Source organism: Bombina bombina, chromosome 2 (genome assembly GCF_027579735.1).
Source record: "Bombina bombina isolate aBomBom1 chromosome 2, aBomBom1.pri, whole genome shotgun sequence".
Classification (NCBI taxonomy): Eukaryota; Metazoa; Chordata; class Amphibia; order Anura; family Bombinatoridae; genus Bombina; species Bombina bombina.
This window is the reverse complement of record NC_069500.1, coordinates 909,309,248-909,332,467: the sequence shown is the minus strand read 5'-3', so window position 1 is coordinate 909,332,467 and position 23,220 is coordinate 909,309,248. Positions and strand designations below refer to the sequence as shown.

The following is a 23,220-nucleotide window of genomic DNA, read 5'->3' as shown; positions in this document are numbered from 1 at the left end:
TAGTGAAGGGTTAATACATACTGTACAGCTCTGGGTGAAAATGAGCTGCTGCTAGTGAAGGGTTAATACACACTGTACAGATGTGGGTGATAAAGAACTGCTGCTAGTGAAGGGTTAATAAACACTCTACAGATCTGGGTGATAATGAGCTGCTGCTAGTGAAGGGTTAATACACAGTGTACAGATCTGGGTGATAATGAGCTGCTGCTAGTGAAGGGTTAATACAAACTGTACAGATCTGGGTGATAATGAGCTGCTGCTAGTGAAGGGTTAATACACACTGTATAGATATGGGTGATAATGAGCTGCTGCTAGTGAAGGGTTAATACACACTGCACAGATCTGGTAATAATGAGCTGCTGCTAGTGAAGGGTTAATACACACTGTACAGATCTGGGTGATAATGAGCTGCTGCTATTGAAGGGTTAATAAACACTCTACAGATCTGGGTGATAATGAGCTGCTGCTAGTGAAGGGTTAATACACACTGTACAGATCTGGGTGATAATGAGCTGCTGCTACTGAAGGTTTAATAAACACTCTACAGATCTGGGTGATAATGAGCTGCTGCTAGTGAAGGGTTAATACACATTGTACAGATCTGGGTGATAATGAGCTGCTGCTAGTGAAGGGTTAATACACACTGTACAGATCTGCGTGATAATGAGCTGCTGCTAGTGAAGGGTTAATACAAACTGTACAGATCTGGGTGATAATGAGCTGCTTCTAGTGAAGGGTTAATACACACTGTACAGATCTGGGTGATAATTAGCTGCTGCTAATGAAGGGTTAATACACACTGCACAGATCTGGTGATAATGACCTGCTGCTAGTGAAGGGTTAATACACACTCTACAGATCTGGGTGATAATGAGCTGCTGCTAGTGAAGGGTTAATATACACTGTACAGATCTGGGTGAAAATGTGCTGCTGCTAATGAAGAGTTAATGCACACTGTACAGATCTGGATGAAGAAAGAGCTGTTGCTAGTGAAGGGTTAATACACACTGTACAGATCTGGGTGATAATGAGCTGCTGCTAGTGAAGGGTTAATACACACTGTACAGATGTGGGTGATAAAGAACTGCTGCTAGTGAAGGGTTAATACACACTGTACAGATGTGGGTGAAAATGAGCTGCTGCTAGTGAAGGGTTAATACACTGTACAGATCTGGGTGATAATGAGCTGCTGCTAGTGAATGGTTAATACACACTGTACAGATCTGGGTGAAAATGTGCTGCTGCTAGTGAAGGGTTAATACACACTGTACAGATCTGGGTGATAAAGAGCTGCTGCTAGTGAAGGGTTAATACACACTGTACATATCTGGGTGATAATGAGCTGCTGCTAATGAAGGGTTAATAAACACTCTACAGATCTGGGTGATAATGAGCTGCTGCTAGTGAAGGGTTAATACACACTGTACAGATCTGGGTGATAATGGGCTGCTGCTAGTGAAGGGTTAATAAACACTCTACAGATCTAGGTGATAATGAGCTGCTGCTAGTGAAGGGTTAATACACACTGTACAGATCTGGGTGATAATGAGCTGCTGCTAATGAAGGGTTAATAAACGCTCTACAGATCTGGGTGATAATGAGCTGCTGCTAGTGAAGGGTTAATACACACTGTACAGATCTGGGTGATAATGAGCTGCTGCTAATGAAGGGTTAATAAACACTCTACAAATCTGGGTGATAATGAGCTGCTGCTAGTGAAGGGTTAATACACACTGTACAGATCTGGGTGATAATGAGCTGCTGCTAGTGAAGGGTTAATACACACTGTACAGATCTGGGTGATAATGAGCTGCTGCTAGTGAAGGGTTAATACACACTGTACAGATCTGGGTGATAATGAGCTGCTTCTAGTGAAGGGTTAATACACACTGTACAGATCTGGGTGATAATGAGCTGCTGCTAGTGAAGGGTTAACACACACTGTACAGATCTGGGTGATAATGAGCTGCTGCTAGTGAAGGGTTAATACACACTGTACAGATCTGGGTGATAAAGAACTGCTGCTAGTGAAAGGTTAATACACACTGTACAGATCTGGGTGATAATGAGCTGCTGCTAGTGAAGGGTTAATACACACTGTACAGATCTGGGTGAAAATTAGCTGCTGCTAGTGAAGGGTTAATACACACTGTACAGATCTGGGTGATAATGAGCTGCTGCTAGTGAAGGGTTAATACACACTGTACAGATCTGGGTGAAAATGAGCTGCTGCTCATGAAGGGTTAATACACACTTTACAGATCTGGGTGAAAATGAGCTGCTGCTAGTGAAGGGTTAATACACACTGTACAGATCTGGGTGAAAATGAGCTGCTGCTAGTGAAGGGTTCATACACTGTACAGATCTGGGTGATAAAGTGCTGTTGCTAGTGAAGGGTTTAAACACACTGTACAGATCTGGGTGAAAATGAGCTGCTGCTAGTGAAGGGTTAATACACTGTACAGATCTGGGTGATAAAGGGCTGTTGCTAGTGAAGGGTTAAAACACACTGTACAGATCTGGGTGAAAATGAGCTGCTGCTAGTGAAGGGTTAATACACACTTTACAGATCTGGGTGATAAAGTGCTGTTGCTAGTGAAGGGTTAATACACACTATACAGATCTGGGTGATAATGAGCTGCTGCTAGTGAAGGGTTAATACACACTACAGATCTGGGTGATAATGAGCTGCTGCTAATGAAGGGTTAATAAACACTCTACAGATCTGGGTGATAATGAGCTGCTAGTGAAGGGTTAATACACACTGTACAGATCTGGGTGATAATGAGCTGCTGCTAGTGAAGGGTTAATACACACTGTACAGATGTGGGTGAAAATGAGCTGCTGCTAGTGAAGGGTTAATACACTGTACAGATCTGGGTGATAATGAGCTGCTGCTAGTGAATGGTTAATACACACTGTACAGATCTGGGTGAAAATGTGCTGCTGCTAGTGAAGGGTTAATACACACTGTACAGATCTGGGTGATAAAGAGCTGCTGCTAGTGAAGGGTTAATACACACTGTACATATCTGGGTGATAATGAGCTGCTGCTAATGAAGGGTTAATAAACACTCTACAGATCTGGGTGATAATGAGCTGCTGCTAGTGAAGGGTTAATACACACTGTACAGATCTGGGTGATAATGGGCTGCTGCTAGTGAAGGGTTAATAAACACTCTACAGATCTAGGTGATAATGAGCTGCTGCTAGTGAAGGGTTAATACACACTGTACAGATCTGGGTGATAATGAGCTGCTGCTAATGAAGGGTTAATAAACGCTCTACAGATCTGGGTGATAATGAGCTGCTGCTAGTGAAGGGTTAATACACACTGTACAGATCTGGGTGATAATGAGCTGCTGCTAATGAAGGGTTAATAAACACTCTACAAATCTGGGTGATAATGAGCTGCTGCTAGTGAAGGGTTAATACACACTGTACAGATCTGGGTGATAATGAGCTGCTGCTAGTGAAGGGTTAATACACACTGTACAGATCTGGGTGATAATGAGCTGCTGCTAGTGAAGGGTTAATACACACTGTACAGATCTGGGTGATAATGAGCTGCTTCTAGTGAAGGGTTAATACACACTGTACAGATCTGGGTGATAATGAGCTGCTGCTAGTGAAGGGTTAACACACACTGTACAGATCTGGGTGATAATGAGCTGCTGCTAGTGAAGGGTTAATACACACTGTACAGATCTGGGTGATAAAGAACTGCTGCTAGTGAAAGGTTAATACACACTGTACAGATCTGGGTGATAATGAGCTGCTGCTAGTGAAGGGTTAATACACACTGTACAGATCTGGGTGAAAATTAGCTGCTGCTAGTGAAGGGTTAATACACACTGTACAGATCTGGGTGATAATGAGCTGCTGCTAGTGAAGGGTTAATACACACTGTACAGATCTGGGTGAAAATGAGCTGCTGCTCATGAAGGGTTAATACACACTTTACAGATCTGGGTGAAAATGAGCTGCTGCTAGTGAAGGGTTAATACACACTGTACAGATCTGGGTGAAAATGAGCTGCTGCTAGTGAAGGGTTCATACACTGTACAGATCTGGGTGATAAAGTGCTGTTGCTAGTGAAGGGTTTAAACACACTGTACAGATCTGGGTGAAAATGAGCTGCTGCTAGTGAAGGGTTAATACACTGTACAGATCTGGGTGATAAAGGGCTGTTGCTAGTGAAGGGTTAAAACACACTGTACAGATCTGGGTGAAAATGAGCTGCTGCTAGTGAAGGGTTAATACACACTTTACAGATCTGGGTGATAAAGTGCTGTTGCTAGTGAAGGGTTAATACACACTATACAGATCTGGGTGATAATGAGCTGCTGCTAGTGAAGGGTTAATACACACTACAGATCTGGGTGATAATGAGCTGCTGCTAATGAAGGGTTAATAAACACTCTACAGATCTGGGTGATAATGAGCTGCTAGTGAAGGGTTAATACACACTGTACAGATCTGGGTGATAATGAGCTGCTGCTAGTGAAGGGTTAATACACACTGTACAGATCTGGTTAAAAATTAGCTGCTGCTAGTGAAGGGTTAATACACACTGTACATATCTGGGTGATAATGAGCTGTTGCTAGTGAAGGGTTAATACACACTGTACAGATCTGGGTGAAAATGAGCTGCTGCTCATGAAGGGTTAATACACACTGTATAGATCTGGGTGATAATGAGCTGATGCTAGTAAAGGGTTAAAACACACTGTACAGATCTGGGTGACAATGAGCTGCTGCTAGTGAAGGGTTAATACACTGTACAGATCGGGGTGACAATGAGCTGCTGCTAGTGAAGGGTTAATACATAGTGTACAGATCTGGGTGAAAATGAGCTGCTGCTAGTGAAGGGTTAATACACTGTACAGATCTGGGTGATAAAGGGCTGTTGCTAGTGAAGAGTTAAAACACACTGTACAGATCTGGGTGAAAATGAGCTGCTGCTAGTGAAGGGTTAATACACACTTTACAGATCTGGGTGATAAACTGCTGTTGCTAGTGAAGGGTTAATACACACTACAGATCTGGGTGATAATGAGCTGCTGCTAATGAAGGGTTAATAAACACTCTACAGATCTGGGTGATAATGAGCTGCTGCTAGTGAAGGGTTAATACACACTGTACAGATCTGGGTGATAATGAGCTGATGCTAGTGAAGGGTTAATACAAACTGTACAGATCTGGGTGATAATGAGCTGCTGCTAGTGAAGGGTTAATACACACTGTATAGATATGGGTGATAATGATCTGCTGCTAGTGAAGGGTTAATACACACTGCACAGATCTGGTAATAATGAGCTGCTGCTAGTGAAGGGTTAATACACACTGTACAGATCTGGGTGATAATGAGCTGCTGCTATTGAAGGGTTAATAAACACTCTACAGATCTGGGTGATAATGAGCTGCTGCTAGTGAAGGGTTAATACACACTGTACAGATCTGGGTGATAATGAGCTGCTGCTAATGAAGGTTTAATAAACACTCTACAGATCTGGGTGATAATGAGCTGCTGCTAGTGAAGGGTTAATACACATTGTACAGATCTGGGTGATAATGAGCTGCTGCTAGTGAAGGGTTAATACACACTGTACAGATCTGCGTGATAATGAGCTGCTGCTAGTGAAGGGTTAATACAAACTGTACAGATCTGGGTGATAATGAGCTGCTTCTAGTGAAGGGTTAATACACACTGTACAGATCTGGGTGATAATTAGCTGCTGCTAGTGAAGGGTTAATACACACTGCACAGATCTGGTGATAATGACCTGCTGCTAGTGAAGGGTTAATACACACTGTACAGATCTGGGTGATAATGAGCTGCTGCTAGTGAAGGGTTAATACACACTGTACAGATCTGGGTGAAAATGTGCTGCTGCTAATGAAGGGTTAATGCACACTGTACAGATCTGGATGAAGAAAGAGCTGTTGCTAGTGAAGGGTTAATACACACTGTACAGATCTGGGTGATAATGAGCTGCTGCTAGTGAAGGGTTAATACACACTGTACAGATGTGGGTGATAAAGAACTGCTGCTAGTGAAGGGTTAATACACACTGTACAGATGTGGGTGAAAATGAGCTGCTGCTAGTGAAGGGTTAATACACTGTACAGATCTGGGTGATAATGAGCTGCTGCTAGTGAATGGTTAATACACACTGTACAGATCTGGGTGAAAATGTGCTGTGGTTAGTGAAGGGTTAATACACACTGTACAGATCTGGGTGATAAAGAGCTGCTGCTAGTGAAGGGTTAATACACACTGTACATATCTGGGTGATAATGAGCTGCTGCTAATGAAGGGTTAATAAACACTCTACAGATCTGGGTGATAATGAGCTGCAGCTAGTGAAGGGTTAATACACACTGTACAGATCTGGGTGATAATGGGCTGCTGCTAGTGAAGGGTTAATAAACACTCTACAGATCTAGGTGATAATGAGCTGCTGCTAGTGAAGGGTTAATACACACTGTACAGATCTGGGTGATAATGAGCTGCTGCTAATGAAGGGTTAATAAACACTCTACAATCTGGGTGATAATGAGCTGCTGCTAGTGAAGGGTTAATACACACTGTACAGATCTGGGTGATAAAGAGCTGCTGCTAGTGAAGGGTTAATACACACTGTACAGATCTGGGTGATAATGAGCTGCTGCTAGTGAAGGGTTAATACACCCTGTACAGATCTGGGTGATAATGAGCTGCTGCTAGTGAAGGGTTAATACACACTGTACAGATCTGGGTGATAATGAGCTGCTGCTAGTGAAGGGTTAATACACACTGTACAGATCTGGGTGATAATGAGCTGCTGCTAGTGAAGGGTTAATACACACTGTACAGATCTGGGTGATAAAGAACTGCTGCTAGTGAAAGGTTAATACACACTGTACAGATCTGGGTGATAATGAGCTGCTGCTAGTGAAGGGTTAATACACACTGTACAGATCTGGGTGATAATGAGCTGCTGCTAGTGAAGAGTTAATACACACTGTACAGATCTGGGTGATAATGAGCTGCTGCTAGTGAAGGGTTCATACACACTGTACAGATCTGGGTGATAAAGAACTGCTGCTAGTGAAAGGTTAATACACACTGTACAGATCTGGGTGATAATGAGCTGCTGCTAGTGAAGGGTTAATACACACTGTACAGATCTGGGTGATAATGAGCTGCTGCTAGTGAAGGGTTAATACACATTGTACAGACCTGGGTGAAAATGAGCTGCTGCTCATGAAGGGTTAATACACACTTTACAGATCTGGGTGAAAATGAGCTGCTGCTAGTGAAGGGTTAATACACACTGTACAGATCTGGGTGAAAATGAGCTGCTGCTAGTGAAGGGTTAATACACTGTACAGATCTGGGTGATAAAGTGCTGTTGCTAGTGAAGGTTTAAACACACTGTACAGATCTGGGTGAAAATGAGCTGCTGCTAGTGAAGGGTTAATACACACTTTACAGATCTGGCTGATAAAGTGCTGTTGCTAGTGAAGGGTTAATACACACTGTACAGATCTGGGTGATAATGAGCTGCTGCTAGTGAAGGGTTAATACACACTGTACAGATCTGGGTGATAATGAGCTGCTGCTAGTGAAGGGTTAATACACACTGTACAGATCTGGGTGATAATGAGCTGCTGCTAGTGAAGGGTTAATACACACTGTACAGATCTGGGTGATAATGAGCTGCTGCTAGTGAAGGGTTAATACAAACTGTACATATCTGGGTGATAATGAGCTGCTGCTACTGAAGGGTTAATACACACTGTACAGATCTGGGTGATAATGAGCTGCTGCTAGTGAAGGGTTAATACAAACTGTACATATCTGGGTGATAATGAGCTGCTGCTAGTGAAGGGTTAATACACACTGTACAGATATTGGTGATAATGAGCTGCTGCTACTGAAGGGTTAATACACACTGCACAGGTCTGGTAATAATGAGCTGCTGCTAGTGAAGGGTTAATACACACTGTACAGATCGGGGTGATAATGAGCTGCTGCTAATGAAGGGTTAATAAACACTCTACAGATCTGGGTGATAATGAGCTGCTGCTAGTGAAGGGTTAATACACACTGTACAGATCTGGGTGATAATGATCTGCTGCTAGTGAAGAGTTAATACACACTGTACAGATCTGGGTGATAATGAGCTGCTGCTAGTGAAGGGTTAATACACACTGTACAGATCTGGGTGATAATGAGCTGTGCTAGTGAAGGGTTAATACACACTGCACAGATCTGGTGATAATGACCTGCTGCTAGTGAAGGGTTAATACACACTGTACAGATCTGGGTGATAATGAGCTGCTGCTAGTGAAGGGTTAATACACACTGTACAGATCTGGGTGATAATGAGCTGCTGCTAGTGAAGGGTTAATACACACTGTACAGATCTGGGTGAAAATGTGCTGCTGCTAGTGAAGGGTTAATACACACTGTACAGATCTGGGTGATAAAGAGCTGCTGGTAGTGAAGGGTTAATACACACTATACAGATCTGGGTGATAATGAGCTGCTGCTAGTGAAGGGTTAATACACACTGTACAGATCTGGGTGATAATGAGCTGCTGCTAATGAAGGGTTAATAAACACTCTACAGATCTGGGTGATAATGAGCTGCTGCTAGTGAAGGGTTAATAAACACTGTATGTACAGATCTGGGTGATAATGAGCTGCTGCTAGTGAAGGGTTAATACACACTGTACAGATCTGGGTGATAATGAACTGCTGCTAGTGAAGGGTTAATACAAACTGTACAGATCTGGGTGATAATGAGCTGCTGCTAGTGAAGGGTTAATACACACTGTACAGATCTGGGTGATAATGAGCTGCTGCTAGTGAAGGGTTAATGCACACTGCACAGATCTGGTGATAATGACCTGCTGCTAGTGAAGGGTTAATACACACTGTACAGATCTGGGTGATAATGAGCTGCTGCTAGTGAAGGGTTAATACACACTGTACAGATCTGGGTGAAAATGTGCTGCTGCTAATGAAGGGTTAATACACACTGTACAGATCTGGGTGATAAAGAGCTGTTGCTAGTGAAGGGTTAATACACACTGTACAGATCTGGGTGATAATGAGCTGCTGCTAGTGAAGGGTTAATACACACTGTACAGATCTGGGTGATAAAGAGCTGTTGCTAGTGAAGGGTTAATACACACTGTACAGATCTGGGTGATAATGAGCTGCTGCTAGTGAAGGGTTAATACACACTGTACAGATCTGGGTGATAAAGAACTGCTGCTAGTGAAGGGTTAATACATACTGTACAGATGTGGGTGAAAATGAGCTGCTGCTAGTGAAGGGTTAATACACACTGTACAGATCTGGGTGATAATGAGCTGCTGCTAGTGAATGGTTAATACACACTGTACAGATCTGGGTGAAAATGTGCTGCTGCTAGTGAAGGGTTAATACACACTGTACATATCTGGGTGATAATGAGCTGCTGCTAATGAAGGGTTAATAAACACTCTACAGATCTGGGTGATAATGAGCTGCAGCTAGTGAAGGGTTAATACACACTGTACAGATCTGGGTGATAATGGGCTGCTGCTAGTGAAGGGTTAATAAACACTCTACAGATCTAGGTGATAATGAGCTGCTGCTAGTGAAGGGTTAATACACACTGTACAGATCTGGGTGATAATGAGCTGCTGCTAATGAAGGGTTAATAAACACTCTACAGATCTGGGTGATAATGAGCTGCTGCTAGTGAATGGTTAATACACACTGTACAGATCTGGGTGATAATGAGCTGCTGCTAGTGAAGGGTTAATACACACTGTATAGATATGGGTGATAATGAGCTGCTGCTAGTGAAGGGTTAATACACACTGCACAGATCTGGTAATAATGAGCTGCTGCTAGTGAAGGGTTAATACACACTGGACAGATCTGGGTGATAATGAGCTGCTGCTATTGAAGGGTTAATAAACACTCTACAGATCTGGTGATAATGAGCTGCTGCTAGTGAAGGGTTAATACACACTGTACAGATCTGGGTGATAATGAGCTGCTGCTAATGAAGGTTTAATAAACACTCTACAGATCTGGGTGATAATGAGCTGCTGCTAGTGAAGGGTTAATACACACTGTACAGATCTGGGTGATAATGAGCTGCTGCTAGTGAAGGGTTAATGCACACTGCACAGATCTGGTGATAATGACCTGCTGCTAGTGAAGGGTTAATACACACTGTACAGATCTGGGTGATAATTAGCTGCTGCTAGTGAAGGGTTAATACACACTGCACAGATCTGGTGATAATGACCTGCTGCTAGTGAAGGGTTCATACACACTGTACAGATCTGGGTGATAATGAGCTGCTGCTAGTGAAGGGTTAATAAAACTGTACAGATCTGGGTGATAATGAGCTGCTTCTAGTGAAGGGTTAATACACACTGTACAGATCTGGGTGATAATTAGCTGCTGCTAGTGAAGGGTTAATACACACTGCACAGATCTGGTGATAATGACCTGCTGCTAGTGAAGGGTTCATACACACTGTACAGATCTGGGTGATAATGAGCTGCTGCTAGTGAAGGGTTAATACACACTGTACAGATCTGGGTGAAAATGTGCTGCTGCTAATGAAGGGTTAATGCACACTGTACAGATCTGGATGAAGAAAGAGCTGTTGCTAGTGAAGGGTTAATACACACTGTACAGATCTGGGTGATAATGAGCTGCTGCTAGTGAAGGGTTAATACACACTGTACAGATGTGGGTGATAAAGAACTGCTGCTAGTGAAGGGTTAATACACACTGTACAGATGTGGGTGAAAATGAGCTGCTGCTAGTGAAGGGTTAATACACTGTACAGATCTGGGTGATAATGAGCTGCTGCTAGTGAATGGTTAATACACACTGTACAGATATTGGTGAAAATGTGCTGCCGCTAGTGAAGGGTTAATACACACTGTACAGATCTGGGTGATAAAGAGCTGCTGCTAGTGAAGGGTTAATACACACTGTACATATCTGGGTGATAATGAGCTGCTGCTAATGAAGGGTTAATAAACACTCTACAGATCTGGGTGATAATGAGCTGCTGCTAGTGAAGGGTTAATACACACTGTACAGATCTGGGTGATAATGGGCTGCTGCTAGTGAAGGATTAATAAACACTCTACAGATCTAGGTGATAATGAGCTGCTGCTAGTGAAGGGTTAATGCACACTGTACAGATCTGGGTGATAATGAGCTGCTGCTAATGAAGGGTTAATAAACGCTCTACAGATCTGGGTGATAATGAGCTGCTGCTAGTGAAGGGTTAATACACACTGTACAGATCTGGGTGATAATGAGCTGCTGCTAATGAAGGGTTAATACACCCTGTACAGATCTGGGTGATAATGAGCTGCTGCTAGTGAAGGGTTAATACACACCTTACAGATCTGGGTGATAAAGAACTGCTGCTAGTGAAGGGTTAATACACACTGTACAGATCTGGGTGATAATGAGCTGCTGCTAGTGAAGGGTTAATACACACTGTACAGATCTGGGTGATAATGAGCTGCTGCTAGTGAAGGGTTGATACACACTGTACAGATCTGGGTGATAAAGAACTGCTGCTAGTGAAAGGTTAATACACACTGTACAGATCTGGGTGATAATGAGCAGCTGCTAGTGAAGGGTTAATACACACTGTACAGATCTGGGTGAAAATTAGCTGCTGCTAGTGAAGGGTTAATACACACTGTACAGATCTGGGTGATAATGAGCTGCTGCTAGTGAAGGGTTAATACACACTGTACAGATCTGGGTGAAAATGAGCTGCTGCTCATGAAGGGTTAATACACACTTTACAGATCTGGGTGAAAATGAGCTGCTGCTAGTGAAGGGTTAATACACACTGTACAGATCTGGTTGAAAATGAGCTGCTGCTAGTGAAGGGTTAATACACTGTACAGATCTGGGTGATAAAGTGCTGTTGCTAGTGAAGGGTTTAAACACACTGTACAGATCTGGGTGAAAATGAGCTGCTGCTAGTGAAGGGTTAATACACACTTTACAGATCTGGCTGATAAAGTGCTGTTGCTAATGAAGGGTTAATAAACACTCTACAGATCTGGGTGATAATGAGCTGCTGGTACTGAAGGGTTAATACACACTGTACAGATCTGGGTGATAATGAGCTGCTGCTAGTGAAGGGTTAATACAAACTGTACATATCTGGGTGATAATGAGCTGCTGCTAGTGAAGGGTTAATACACACTGTACAGATATGGGTGATAATGAGCTGCTGCTAGTGAAGGGTTAATACACACTGCACAGGTCTGGTAATAATGAGCTTCTGCTAGTGAAGGGTTAATACACACTGTACAGATCTGGGTGATAATGAGCTGCTGCTAATGAAGAGTTAATAAACACTCTACAGATCTGGGTGATAATGAGCTGCTGCTAGTGAAGGGTTAATACACACTGTACAGATCGGGGTGATAATGAGCTGCTGCTAATGAAGGGTTAATAAACACTCTACAGATCTGGGTGATAATGAGCTGCTGCTAATGAAGGGTTAATAAACACTCTACAGATCTGGGTGATAATGAGCTGCTGCTACTGAAGGGTTAATACACACTGTACAGATCTGGGTGATAATGAGCTGCTGCTAGTGAAGGGTTAATACAAACTGTACATATCTGGGTGATAATGAGCTGCTGCTAGTGAAGGGTTAATACACACTGTACAGATATGGGTGATAATGAGCTGCTGCTAGTGAAGGGTTAATACACACTGCACAGGTCTGGTAATAATGAGCTGCTGCTAGTGAAGGGTTAATACACACTGTACAGATCTGGGTGATAATGAGCTGCTGCTAATGAAGAGTTAATAAACACTCTACAGATCTGGGTGATAATGAGCTGCTGCTAGTGAAGGGTTAATACACACTGTACAGATCGGGGTGATAATGAGCTGCTGCTAATGAAGGGTTAATAAACACTCTACAGATCTGGGTGATAATGAGCTGCTGCTAATGAAGGGTTAATAAACACTCTACAGATCTGGGTGATAATGAGCTGCTGCTACTGAAGGGTTAATACACACTGTACAGATCTGGGTGATAATGAGCTGCTGCTAGTGAAGGGTTAATACAAACTGTACAGATCTGGGTGATAATGAGCTGCTGCTAGTGAAGGGTTAATACACACTGTACAGATATGGGTGATAATGAGCTGCTGCTAGTGAAGGGTTAATACACACTGCACAGGTCTGGTAATAATGAGCTGCTGCTAGTGAAGGGTTAATACACACTGTACAGATCTGGGTGATAATGAGCTGCTGCTAATGAAGAGTTAATAAACACTCTACAGATCTGGGTGATAATGAGCTGCTGCTAGTGAAGGGTTAATACACACTGTACAGATCGAGGTGATAATTAGCTGCTGCTAATGAAGGGTTAATAAACACTCTACAGATCTGGGTGATAATGAGCTGCTGCTAGTGAAGGGTTAATACACACTGTACAGATCTGGGTGATAATGAGCTGCTGCTAGTGAAGGGTTAATACACACTATACAGATCTGGGTGATAATGAGCTGCTGCTAGTGAAGGGTTAATACACACTGTACATATCTGGGTGATAATGAGCTGCTGCTAGTGAAGGGTTAATACACACTGCACAGATCTGGTGATAATGACCTGCTGCTAGTGAAGGGTTAATACACACTGTACAGATCTGGGTGATAATGAGCTGCTGCTAGTGAAGGGTTAATAAACACTGTACAGATCTGGGTGAAAATGTGCTGCTGCTAATGAAGGGTTAATACACACTGTACAGATCTGGGTGATAAAGAGCTGTTGCTAGTGAAGGGTTAATACACACTGTACAGATCTGGGTGATAATGAGCTGCTGCTAGTGAAGGGTTAATACACACTGTACAGATCTGGGTGACAAAGAACTGCTGCTAGTGAAGGGTTAATACACACTGTACAGATGTGGGTGAAAATGAGCTGCTGCTAGTGAAGGGTTAATACACTGTACAGATCTGGGTGATAATGAGCTGCTGCTAGTGAAGGGTTAATACACACTGTACAGATCTGGGTGAAAATGTGCTGCTGCTAGTGAAGGGTTAATACACACTGTACAGATCTGGGTGATAAAGAGCTGCTGCTAGTGAATGGTTAATACACACTGTACATATCTGGTTGATAATGAGCTGCTGCTAATGAAGGGTTAATAAACACTCTACAGATCTGGATGATAATGAGCTGCTGCTAGTGAAGGGTTAATACACACTGTACAGATCTGGGTGATAATGAGATGATGCTAATGAAGGGTTAATAAACACTCTACAGATCTGGGTGATAATGAGCTGCTGCTGGTGAAGGGTTAAGACACACTGTACAGATCTGGGTGACAATGAGCTGCTGCTAGTGAAGGGTTAATACAAACTGTACAGATCTGGATCATAATGAGCTGCTGCTAGTGAAGGGTTAATACACACTGTACAGATCTGGGTGAAAATGAGCTGCTGCTAGTGAAGAGTTAATACACTGTACAGATCTGGGTGATGATGAGCTGTTGCTAATGAAGGGTTAATACACACTGTACAGATCTGAGTGATAATGAGCTGCTGCTAATGAAGGGTTAATAAACACTGTACAGATCTGGGTGATAATGAGCTGCTGCTATTGAAGGGTTAATACACACTGTACAGATCTGGGTGATAATGAGCTGATGCTAGTGAAGGGTTAATACACACTGTACAGATATGGGGGATAATGAGCTGCTGCTAGTGAATGGTTAATACACACTGTACAGATCTGGGTGAAAATGTGCTGCTGCTAGTGAAGGGTTAATACACACTGTACAGATCTGGGTGATAAAGAGCTGCTGCTAGTGAAGGGTTAATACACACTCTACAGATCTGGGTGATAATGAGCTGCTGCTAATGAAGGGTTAATACACACTGTACCGATCTGGGTGATAATGAGCTGCTGCTAATGAAGGGTTAATAAACACTCTACAGATCTGGGTGATAATGAGCTGCTGCTAGTGAAGGGTTAATACACACTGTAGAGATCTGGGTGATAATGAGCTGCTGCTATTGAAGGGTTAATACACACTGTACAGATCTGGGTGATAATGAGCTGCTGCTAGTGAAGGGTTAATACAAACTGTACAGATCTGGGTGATAATGAGCTGCTGCTAGTGAAGGGTTAATACACACTGTACAGATCTGGGTGATAATGAGCTGCTGCTAGTGAAGGGTTAATACACACTGCACAGATCTGGTGATAATGACCTGCTGCTAGTGAAGGGTTAATACACACTGTACAGATCTGGGTGATAATGAGCTGCTGCTAATGAAGGGTTTATACACACTGTACAGATCTGGGTGAAAATGTGCTGCTGCTAATGAAGGGTTTATACACACTGTACAGATGTGGGTGATAAAGAGCTGTTGCTAGTGAAGGGTTAATACACACTGTACAGATCTGGGTGATAATGAGCTGCTGCTAGTGAAGGGTTAATACACACTGTACAGATGTGGGTGAAAATGAGCTGCTGCTATTGAAGGATTAATACACTGTACAGATCTGGGTGAAAATGTGCTGCTGCTAGTGAAGGGTTAATACACACTGTACAGATCTGGGTGATAAAGAGCTGCTGCTAGTGAAGGGTTAATACACACTGTACAGATCTGGGTGATAATGAGCTGCTGCTAATGAAGGGTTAATAAACACTCTACAGATCTGGGTGATAATGAGCTGCTGCTAGTGAAGGGTTAATACACACTGTACAGATCTGGGTGATAATGAGCTGAAGCTAATGAAGGGTTAATAAACACTCTACAGATCTGGGTGATAATGAGCTGCTGCTAGTGAAGGGTTAAGACACACTGTACAGATCTGGGTGATAATGAGCTGCTGCTAGTGAAGGGTTAATACAAACTGTACAGATCTGGATCTTAATGAGCTGCTGCTAGTGAAGGGTTAATACACACTGTACAGATCTGGGTGATAATGAGCTGCTGCTAGTGAAAAGTTAATACACACTGTACAGATCTGGGTGATAATGAGCTGCTGCTATTGAAGGGTTAATAAACACTCTACAGATCTAGGTGATAATGAGCTGCTGCTAGTGAAGGGTTAATACACACTGTACAGATCTGGGTGATAATGAGCTGCTGCTAATGAAGGGTTAATAAACGCTCTACAGATCTGGGTGATAATGAGCTGCTGCTAGTGAAGGGTTAATACACACTGTACAGATCTGGGTGATAATGAGCTGCTGCTAATGAAGGGTTAATACACCCTGTACAGATCTGGGTGATAATGAGCTGCTGCTAGTGAAGGGTTAATACACACTGTACAGATCTGGGTGATAAAGAACTGCTGCTAGTGAAGGGTTAATACACACTGTACAGATCTGGGTGATAATGAGCTGCTGCTAGTGAAGGGTTAATACACACTGTACAGATCTGGGTGATAATGAGCTGCTGCTAGTGAAGGGTTAATACACACTGTACAGATCTGGGTGATAAAGAACTGCTGCTAGTGAAAGGTTAATACACACTGTACAGATCTGGGTGATAATGAGCAGCTGCTAGTGAAGGGTTAATACACACTGTACAGATCTGGGTGAAAATCAGCTGCTGCTAGTGAAGGGTTAACACACACTGTACAGATCTGGGTGATAATGAGCTGCTGCTAGTGAAGGGTTAATACACACTGTACAGATCTGGGTGAAAATGAGCTGCTGCTCATGAAGGGTTAATACACACTTTACAGATCTGGGTGAAAATGAGCTGCTGCTAGTGAAGGGTTAATACACACTGTACAGATCTGGGTGAAAATGAGCTGCTGCTAGTGAAGGGTTAATACACTGTACAGATCTGGGTGATAAAGTGCTGTTGCTAGTGAAGGGTTTAAACACACTGTACAGATCTGGGTGAAAATGAGCTGCTGCTAGTGAAGGGTTAATACACACTTTACAGATCTGGCTGATAAAGTGCTGTTGCTAATGAAGGGTTAATAAACACTCTACAGATCTGGGTGATAATGAGCTGCTGGTACTGAAGGGTTAATACACACTGTACAGATCTGGGTGATAATGAGCTGCTGCTAGTGAAGGGTTAATACAAACTGTACATATCTGGGTGATAATGAGCTGCTGCTAGTGAAGGGTTAATACACACTGTACAGATATGGGTGATAATGAGCTGCTGCTAGTGAAGGGTTAATACACTCTGCACAGGTCTGGTAATAATGAGCTGCTGCTAGTGAAGGGTTAATACACACTGTACAGATCTGGGTGATAATGAGCTGCTGCTAATGAAGAGTTAATAAACACTCTACAGATCTGGGTGATAATGAGCTGCTGCTAGTGAAGGGTTAATACACACTGTACAGATCAGGGTGATAATGAGCTGCTGCTAATGAAGGGTTAATAAACACTCTACAGATCTGGGTGATAATGAGCTGCTGCTAATGAAGGGTTAATAAACACTCTAAAGATCTGGGTGATAATGAGCTGCTGCTACTGAAGGGTTAATACACACTGTACAGATCTGGGTGATAATGAGCTGCTGCTAGTGAAGGGTTAATACAAACTGTACAGATCTGGGTGATAATGAGCTGCTGCTAGTGAAGGGTTAATACACACTGTACAGATATGGGTGATAATGAGCTGCTGCTAGTGAAGGGTTAATACACACTGCACAGGTCTGGTAATAATGAGCTGCTGCTAGTGAAGGGTTAATACACACTGTACAGATCTGGGTGATAATGAGCTGCTGCTAATGAAGAGTTAATAAACACTCTACAGATCTGGGTGATAATGAGCTGCTGCTAGTGAAGGGTTAATACACACTGTACAGATCGAGGTGATAATGAGCTGCTGCTAATGAAGGGTTAATAAACACTCTACAGATCTGGGTGATAATGAGCTGCTGCTAGTGAAGGGTTAATACACACTGTACAGATCTGGGTGATAATGAGCTGCTGCTAGTGAAGGGTTAATACACACTGTACAGATCTGGGTGATAATGAGCTGCTGCTAGTGAAGGGTTAATACACACTGTACAGATCTGGGTGATAATGAGCTGCTGCTAGTGAAGGGTTAATACACACTGCACAGATCTGGTGATAATGACCTGCTGCTAGTGAAGGGTTAATACACACTGTACAGATCTGGGTGATAATGAGCTGCTGCTAGTGAAGGGTTAATAAACACTGTACAGATCTGGGTGAAAATGTGCTGCTGCTAATGAAGGGTTAATACACACTGTACAGATCTGGGTGATAAAGAGCTGTTGCTAGTGAAGGGTTAATACACACTGTACAGATCTGGGTGATAATGAGCTGCTGCTAGTGAAGGGTTAATACACACTGTACAGATCTGGGTGACAAAGAACTGCTGCTAGTGAAGGGTTAATACACACTGTACAGATGTGGGTGAAAATGAGCTGCTGCTAGTGAAGGGTTAATACACTGTACAGATCTGGGTGATAATGAGCTGCTGCTAGTGAATGGTTAATACACACTGTACAGATCTGGGTGAAAATGTGCTGCTGCTAGTGAAGGGTTAATACACACTGTACAGATCTGGGTGATAAAGAGCTGCTGCTAGTGAATGGTTAATACACACTGTACATATCTGGTTGATAATGAGCTGCTGCTAATGAAGGGTTAATAAACACTCTACAGATCTGGGTGATAATGAGCTGCTGCTAGTGAAGGGTTAATACACACTGTACAGATCTGGGTGATAATGAGCTGCTGTTAATGAAGGGTTAATAAACACTCTACAGATCTGGATGATAATGAGCTGCTGCTAGTGAAGGGTTAATACACACTGTACAGATCTGGGTGATAATGAGATGATGCTAATGAAGGGTTAATAAACACTCTACAGATCTGGGTGATAATGAGCTGCTGCTGGTGAAGGGTTAAGACACACTGTACAGATCTGGGTGACAATGAGCTGCTGCTAGTGAAGGGTTAATACAAACTGTACAGATCTGGATCATAATGAGCTGCTGCTAGTGAAGGGTTAATACACACTGTACAGATCTGGGTGAAAATGAGCTGCTGCTAGTGAAGAGTTAATACACTGTACAGATCTGGGTGATGATGAGCTGTTGCTAATGAAGGGTTAATACACACTGTACAGATCTGAGTGATAATGAGCTGCTGCTAGTGAAGGGTTAATACACACTGTACAGATCTGGGTGATAATGAGCTGCTGCTAGTGAAGGGTTAATAAACACTGTACAGATCTGGGTGAAAATGTGCTGCTGCTAATGAAGGGTTAATACACACTGTACAGATCTGGGTGATAAAGAGCTGTTGCTAGTGAAGGGTTAATACACACTGTACAGATCTGGGTGATAATGAGCTGCTGCTAGTGAAGGGTTAATACACACTGTACAGATCTGGGTGACAAAGAACTGCTGCTAGTGAAGGGTTAATACACACTGTACAGATGTGGGTGAAAATGAGCTGCTGCTAGTGAAGGGTTAATACACTGTACAGATCTGGGTGATAATGAGCTGCTGCTAGTGAATGGTTAATACACACTGTACAGATCTGGGTGAAAATGTGCTGCTGCTAGTGAAGGGTTAATACACACTGTACAGATCTGGGTGATAAAGAGCTGCTGCTAGTGAATGGTTAATACACACTGTACATATCTGGTTGATAATGAGCTGCTGCTAATGAAGGGTTAATAAACACTCTACAGATCTGGGTGATAATGAGCTGCTGCTAGTGAAGGGTTAATACACACTGTACAGATCTGGGTGATAATGAGCTGCTGTTAATGAAGGGTTAATAAACACTCTACAGATCTGGATGATAATGAGCTGCTGCTAGTGAAGGGTTAATACACACTGTACAGATCTGGGTGATAATGAGATGATGCTAATGAAGGGTTAATAAACACTCTACAGATCTGGGTGATAATGAGCTGCTGCTGGTGAAGGGTTAAGACACACTGTACAGATCTGGGTGACAATGAGCTGCTGCTAGTGAAGGGTTAATACAAACTGTACAGATCTGGATCATAATGAGCTGCTGCTAGTGAAGGGTTAATACACACTGTACAGATCTGGGTGAAAATGAGCTGCTGCTAGTGAAGAGTTAATACACTGTACAGATCTGGGTGATGATGAGCTGTTGCTAATGAAGGGTTAATACACACTGTACAGATCTGAGTGATAATGAGCTGCTGCTAATGAAGGGTTAATAAACACTGTACAGATCTGGGTGATAATGAGCTGCTGCTATTGAAGGGTTAATACACACTGTACAGATCTGGGTGATAATGAGCTGATGCTAGTGAAGGGTTAATACACACTGTACAGATATGGGGGATAATGAGCTGCTGCTAGTGAATGGTTAATACACACTGTACAGATCTGGGTGAAAATGTGCTGCTGCTAGTGAAGGGTTAATACACACTGTACAGATCTGGGTGATAAAGAGCTGCTGCTAGTGAAGGGTTAATACACACTCTACAGATCTGGGTGATAATGAGCTGCTGCTAGTGAAGGGTTAATACACACTGTACCGATCTGGGTGATAATGAGCTGCTGCTAATGAAGGGTTAATAAACACTCTACAGATCTGGGTGATAATGAGCTGCTGCTAGTGAAGGGTTAATAAACACTCTACAGATCTGGGTGATAATGAGCTGCTGCTAGTGAAGGGTTAATACACACTGTACAGATCTGGGTGATAATGAGCTGCTGCTAGTGAAGGGTTAATACACACTGCACAGATCTGGTGATAATGACCTGCTGCTAGTGAAGGGTTAATACACACTGTACAGATCTGGGTGAAAATGTGCTGCTGCTAATGAAGGGTTTATACACACTGTACAGATCTGGGTGATAAAGAGCTGTTGCTAGTGAAGGGTTAATACACACTGTACAGATCTGGGTGATAATGAGCTGCTGCTAGTGAAGGGTTAATACACACTGTACAGATGTGGGTGAAAATGAGCTGCTGCTAGTGAAGGATTAATACACTGTACAGATCTGGGTGATAATGAGCTGCTGCTAGTGAATGGTTAATACACACTGTAGAGATCTGGGTGAAAATGTGCTGCTGCTAGTGAAGGGTTAATACACACTGTACAGATCTGGGTGATAAAGAGCTGCTGCTAGTGAAGGGTTAATACACACTGTACAGATCTGGGTGATAATGAGCTGCTGCTAATGAAGGGTTAATAAACACTCTACAGATCTGGGTGATAATGAGCTGCTGCTAGTGAAGGGTTAATACACACTGTACAGATCTGGGTGATAATGAGCTGATGCTAATGAAGGGTTAATAAACACTCTACAGATCTGGGTGATAATGAGCTGCTGCTAGTGAAGGGTTAAGACACACTGTACAGATCTGGGTGATAATGAGCTGCTGCTAGTGAAGGGTTAATACAAACTGTACAGATCTGGATCTTAATGAGCTGCTGCTAGTGAAGGGTTAATACACACTGTACAGATCTGGGTGATAATGAGCTGCTGCTAGTGAAAAGTTAATACACACTGTACAGATCTGGGTGATAATGAGCTGCTGCTAGTGAAGGGTTAATACACACTGTACAGATCTGGGTGATAATGAGCTGCTGCTAGTGAAGGGTTAATACACACTGCACAGATCTGGTGATAATGAGCTGCTGCTAGTGAAGGGTTAATACACACTGTACAGATCTGGGTGATAATGAGCTGCTGCTAGTGAAGGGTTAATACACACTGTACAGATCTGGGTGAAAATGTGCTGCTGCTAGTGAAGGGTTAATACACACTGCACAGATCTGGGTGATAATGAGCTGCTGCTAGTGAAGGGTTAATACACTGTACAGATCTGGGTGATAAAGAACTGCTGCTAGTGAAGGGTTAATACAGGGAGTGCAGAATTATTAGGCAAGTTGTATTTTTGAGGATTAATTTTATTATTGAACAACAACCATGTTCTCAATGAACCCAAAAAACTCATTAATATCAAAGCTGAATATTTTTGGAAGTAGTTTTTAGTTTGTTTTTAGTTTTAGCTATTTTAGGGGGATATCTGTGTGTGCAGGTGACTATTACTGTGCATAATTATTAGGCAACTTAACAAAAAACAAATATATACCCATTTCAATTATTTATTTTTACCAGTGAAACCAATATAACATCTCAACATTCACAAATATACATTTCTGACATTCAAAAACAAAACAAAAACAAATCAGTGACCAATATAGCCACCTTTCTTTGCAAGGACACTCAAAAGCCTGCCATCCATGGATTCTGTCAGTGTTTTGATCTGTTCACCATCAACATTGCGTGCAGCAGCAACCACAGCCTCCCAGACACTGTTCAGAGAGGTGTACTGTTTTCCCTCCTTGTAAATCTCACATTTGATGATGGACCACAGGTTCTCAATGGGGTTCAGATCAGGTGAACAAGGAGGCCATGTCATTAGATTTTCTTCTTTTATACCCTTTCTTGCCAGCCACGCTGTGGAGTACTTGGACGCGTGTGATGTAGCATTGTCCTGCATGAAAATCATGTTTTTCTTGAAGGATGCAGACTTCTTCCTGTACCACTGCTTGAAGAAGGTGTCTTCCAGAAACTGGCAGTAGGACTGGGAGTTGAGCTTGACTCCATCCTCAACCCCAAAAGGCCCCACAAGCTCATCTTTGATGATACCAGCCCAAACCAGTACTCCACCTCCACCTTGCTGGCGTCTGAGTCGGACTGGAGCTCTCTGCCCTTTACCAATCCAGCCACGGGCCCATCCATCTGGCCCATCAAGACTCACTCTCATTTCATCAGTCCATAAAACCTTAGAAAAATCAGTCTTGAGATATTTCTTGGCCCAGTCTTGACGTTTCAGCTTGTGTGTCTTGTTCAGTGGTGGTCGTCTTTCAGATATATATATATATATATATATATATATATATATATATTCTGCAATATAATAAATAGGCAGGGCTAAACTATGCTAATTATGTGGGTTTGGCAAAGTGGGCAGAACTTTAGGGCAGGGGGTGTGGTAAAAAAATTATGCAGGTAATTAATAGCTGGAAAGTGTCCCTGGAGATGTTTTTAAAATGTTGGCAACAATGGTAATTGAACCCATTTGTGGGTTTTAAACACATAGACTTGCAGTGTCAGTAGTGCTAAAATGACATTATAGTATATTAATATAACCGTGTTGGTTATGCAAAACTGAGGAATATGTAATAAAGG

At 42.6% G+C, this 23,220-nt stretch overlaps 1 protein-coding gene across 1 annotated transcript in view; it reads left to right on the top strand.

The window, feature by feature from the left end:
* LOC128647371 (C-X-C motif chemokine 13-like) overlaps nucleotides 1-23,220 on the top strand; it is a 98,202-nt gene that overhangs the window by 74,177 nt on the left and 805 nt on the right. The window lies entirely within an intron of this gene.